This window comes from Penaeus monodon, unplaced genomic scaffold, assembly GCF_015228065.2.
Source record: "Penaeus monodon isolate SGIC_2016 unplaced genomic scaffold, NSTDA_Pmon_1 PmonScaffold_2199, whole genome shotgun sequence".
Classification (NCBI taxonomy): domain Eukaryota; kingdom Metazoa; phylum Arthropoda; class Malacostraca; order Decapoda; family Penaeidae; genus Penaeus; species Penaeus monodon.
The window spans coordinates 10001-15000 of NW_023651911.1; the positions used below are offsets into that span (position 1 = coordinate 10001).

Here is a 5000-nt window from a genome sequence, read left to right on the forward strand (position 1 = left end):
TCTTTAATTCAAGTTGGTCTGTAAGTTTGTTATGTGTCATATAACATTTTTTAGTTTGCTACGATTGTTAATTTTTATTAAGAACGGCAGCCAATTTTCAGTTGCTAAAGTAATAAAAAATAATAAATAATAATAATGTGAAGAAATAATAAATTCATTCAGATGTATGGTGTGCTATATCAAACTTTTTTTTTCCAGTTGTTGGAAAATAATAAAAGCAATGGTAGTAGTAATGGAGCCAGTACTAATAATTTGATTGACAAAATGACAAAAGAGGATGCTGAACCAGGGTAATCACTGCTTAACAGCTTGGAGAAAAAGTACAATGACCTGGGACCAGCTTATGATTGTGTCCCCGTATCATGATGGAGATGTGTGGAGGTAAGTTATCCGGTTTACAAAATGTGAAAGAATATACAAATGGTATGTTGGATAGAGAGAGTATAAACCCACCTATTTTTGTTCTTTTGTTTTAACAAAATTGTTCAGATCTTGAACCTTAGAATATTCCTCCATAAATTTTTTATGGTCTTGAAATTAGCTACACCCCCAATAGCCAACATTTCTCACTAGATATAGATACTGTTGAAATTCAAAGGTCCAACAGTAGATTTAAGTCTAAGGATTACCAGAACTTTCTCAACCCTATTAACCCAGTGTTGCTGGGAATGGCATGTACAGACATGTCATGCCCACTGTGAGATTAGTTTATTAACCCAATACTGCCTGGCTGGTTTCCCTATATGAAAGCCCCTCACTCCCGGGTTGTATTTGTAGTGGCTCAGGCCCCTCCGCTGGAGATCATGTTGGCACATAGTGTGCGCAGCTGATCGTACATGCCCCCAGAAAACTTGACCGACGCACCATGGGAGTATAACATGCTACCCAGAATATATTTCAAGACATGCTATGACATGTACGTACATGCCACCTGACTGTGAAGGGTTAATTGTCTTTACGCATAGGCGGCTCCACAAGTATTTAGCTCCCAATGAGTCTATCATGCAGCAGACTTATCTCACTTGTTTCCCCTTTTTCTTAACTTTTGTAAATATTTTTTTGATTTTTAATGCTATTAGTACTCTCTCTCTCTCTCTTCTCTCTCTCATCTCTCTCTCTCTCTCTCTCTTCTCTCTCTCTCTCTCCCCTCTCTCTCTCTCTCTCTCTCCCCTCTCTCACTCACTCACTCACTCACTCACTCACCCCACTCACTCACTCACTCTCTCTCTTCTCTCTGATGACTAAGTACCTGTGGTACCATTTATTTGATAAATTAAAATTACATGGTGCATGCCATCCCCTGTGGCAATGGATTAAGGAAGAGGAAATCTATTTGATAGTGGTTACTGTGTTATAAAATTAAGAATATGTTCAGTGAATAAAATTAATTCAAGACCTGATTTTATAATTTTCAGATATAATGATATAGCTTTTGTACTTTATCATAACCTAATAATTTTGCAGGGCATGTATTGATACATCGGAACGGGAAACTGGAATCTGGAATTCATCTAGGGGAATAAAAGAATTACTCACCAGTGGGCCCTCGCTTACATCAGCTTTACCAGTACAATATCTCTGTAAATGTGCACAATGATGGAAATATTCTTGAAAATTTTTGGAATGTGTTGTAAGTATATGAATTTGATGATTGTTATATGAACAACTTTGCAAATATAAATGTTATACTTCTTAAGATGATAATGTTTATTTCTTTTCTAAATGGTAATGTTATATTTCATAAATTTATTGGTCCAAGTGACACAGACATGTGCCATGAAATATTTGGTGGGGGATAGGCAGTTTCATCAAGAATTTTTGCTACAAGTGATGGAATTTGTCATGGGAAATTTTTTTGGTTGCAAGTTTAAAGGGGAAAGGGATATTTTATCCTGAGTATCATCATAGAAAAAAAATTTAGCTAAAAAGATGGAAACATATTGTCATGGGATGTTGTTGCCAAGTTTAAAGGTGATAGGGATGCCTCTCATTAGTATACAAAGCAAATTGGAGTGAGCCTGACTCAACAGGCCTTCTAGAAGGGGCTGGGTTTTTTGAGCATCTGCAGGTTTTTCACTGGTTCATGAGGTGACCTTTACCCCTCTGTAAACCATGTCAAGGAGAGGGGTGTCTTCTGGAAGGGAAACTTTTATCTGCCTGCAGAAGCTATTCCTGCCCACTTTTACTACTGTAGGTTGTATTATAGAAAACTTAATAATGTGAAAATAAATGAAATAACAGGTACCACTGTGTAATTATTGCTGCTGTTAGTACCAAAGTGAAAATTATTTTGAAGATAAAGGGAAATCTTTCACCAAAAAACGCCTATTATTATCTTGATACGAAAAACAAAAAATGATATAGCCCTTTGGGAAATGGAAAAACACCCAAAACACTCTGTAGAAAAAAGACTAATAACATGAAAAAGGTGGCAAGGAGTCTAGCTTTTTGCATGGGTTCATGTGGGCCCGACCTACAACCCACACTCTAGGTGCTTAATGCCTGGATGTTGTCCGTAGTACAGTGAGAAAACACCCCAAAAAACAAAAGGGGTTAAAAATTTCATTAATTTAAGAAAATCCAGTGTGGAACATATTACAAAATCATAATTTTTTTTTACAATCGGGACACATGTGGGTTTTATTGCATCGGGTATTTCCCTGAGGCCCCCGAAGGGAAAGGGGTTTTCCCCCCGGTCTCGAAGTCTCTATAACTATAGGTAAGAAAAAATTTATTTTGTTAAAGGACGGATGATAATCAGATGTATTTATTTTGTTTTGTTTTTTGGGGGTCGTCATTATTTGATTTGTAATATGGAGGAGAAAAATGGAGAGCTTGATGTATTCAGTAAAAGCCATTTTCCTCAAGTCTTCAAAATTCTTTAACAATACTACTACCTATCTATCTCACCTATTTCCCTATTCTTGAATGCTAGTGAAGAAATTTGTAATTATTTTATTATTATCATTATAATTATTATTGATGTCATTATTGTTAACCCTATAATCCAGAGACTTGACCCTCATTTCATGAAAAAAATTTGGGTTGGGGTAGGTGACTCAAAATCCTTCATGGAAAAAATGGGTGAGGGCTGGGGTGACTGGAACTTTGCCATCATGAGAATTTTGGCTGAAGGCTGGGGTGAAGGAAATGCCCTCACCATGATGCAGAAAGATCTTGTAGGGTGGTTAGACTGAATAGGCATTTAGGAAGGGACTTCTGTATTGTTTCCCTTTGTAATAAGTGTGGAATATACCATCGGTGAGCCATGCCCTGGAAGAGTGCCTGCTCCAGGGAGGCAGCTATTTCTATGCTCAGGATTTTATTCCTGCCTACTGTGAACAGTGGCAAACATTGTATTACAGAAAATTATAAAAGCAAAATGTTTCCATATTGTTATTATTTTCAATAAGTTGTGGACTCCAAGAGATGATAATGGAGTCTGTGCAAAGGGAAAAACCCTCTAGTACTGTTTGGATAAAACAAATCAAATGATGACAAGATAGACATAGTGAAATGGCAAAAGCTTAAAATGCTAATGCAGAAGATATGAAAATTACATTGTAAAGGGGAGGCATGGAGTCTTGTCACTGCTCACACTGGTTGGTGTGCACCGGCCTACAAACCCCCACATCCATCAGAGTGGCTGCTCGAGTAAGCCTAATGCCCCTGTGTTGGGCCATGTTGTGGGCAGTGAAGCATCCATACCCAAGAATTAATAATAATATAATTATATGATAATAATAAAGTATTGAAATAGAAAATTTTCCCCTGTAATTAAAGAAATGGTGTAAACAGGTGAGGCCTACTAATCAACTTTTTGATCACTAAGTGCTCATGGAGCCAACTATGTGTATACAAACAAACAAAATCTATAGCAAAAATAAATGCAAAGTACCCAGTCCTACTGCATTAATTAATGTAACTTTGGTGGTCTTATAATTAGCATATGTTAATGATGTATTTAACAAAATTGTAGATTCTAAATCTAGCTCATGTGATTTAGGTGACAATCGTATTGGTAGCATGGAACTGGCACTGCACTAGCCAGAGCTATGATGCGTGTGATGGAAAACTCTTTCTACAAAGTAGATGTTATCAACATGAGTTACGGAGACATGCTCATTGGTCAAACTCAAGGTAAGGAAGTTACTTTTGTCTACCAGAACCACTTGTACTTATGCATTGCCTAAGGACAAGTTACTACTGGTAAGTACTAACACATCAGAGTCTTTGATATGCAGAGGTTGTAATATTGAGAATCATTATAGAATATGTAATATTAACCTTTACAAGTGTCCTTCTAGAACAAGAATTAGCATATAACCATTATGATAATCATCTGTGTTGGTATTTCTCACATAACATAAGTAAGTTGATACATTTTGTAGGAAAGTTATTTAGATTTATCCACTGTTATACCGTCTGTTTATTCAAGTAGTAATGTGTAAAGGAAATGGTGTTGAGGAGGTCCTACCCTACCTCGGTGGCAGCAGTTTCAGTTATCCAGGGGAAATTTGTCATATTTTTTATAACATCTCATTACTCTAAATGTTATTGAACTATGTATGAATTGATGTTAGTGTTAATTATGTTCCAAGTGCTTTAAATTGTAAACTTGAATGTATGTCTTTATACTGAATTTTGCATTTAATATTCATACTAACAGTTAGACAGCACAGGCTTTCAAGTTTTCAGGATCTTTAATTTGCACTTACAAACATCATTAATGTAATTGCCTACTTAATCTTCATATGTTATACTTGGTGTTTCTAATCCTCTGAGATCTCAACCCATCCATAAAGTAATTTTTACTTTTCAGTCGATTAGGAGAACTGGCTCACGAAGTAGTCAACAAATATGGTGTTATCTGGGTATCATCAGCGGGCAATCATGGTCCAGCTCTTGCAACAGTGGGAGTTTCCTCCAGACTTCCAGAGTGATTCAATCATTGGTGTTGGTGCTTATGTGTCCCCTGACATGATGACTGCTGAATACTC

The 5000-nt window shown here is 36.5% G+C and overlaps 1 pseudogene; it reads left to right on the plus strand.

The window, feature by feature from the left end:
* Positions 1-5000, plus strand: part of LOC119570110 — a 29074-nt pseudogene that overhangs the window by 9912 nt on the left and 14162 nt on the right.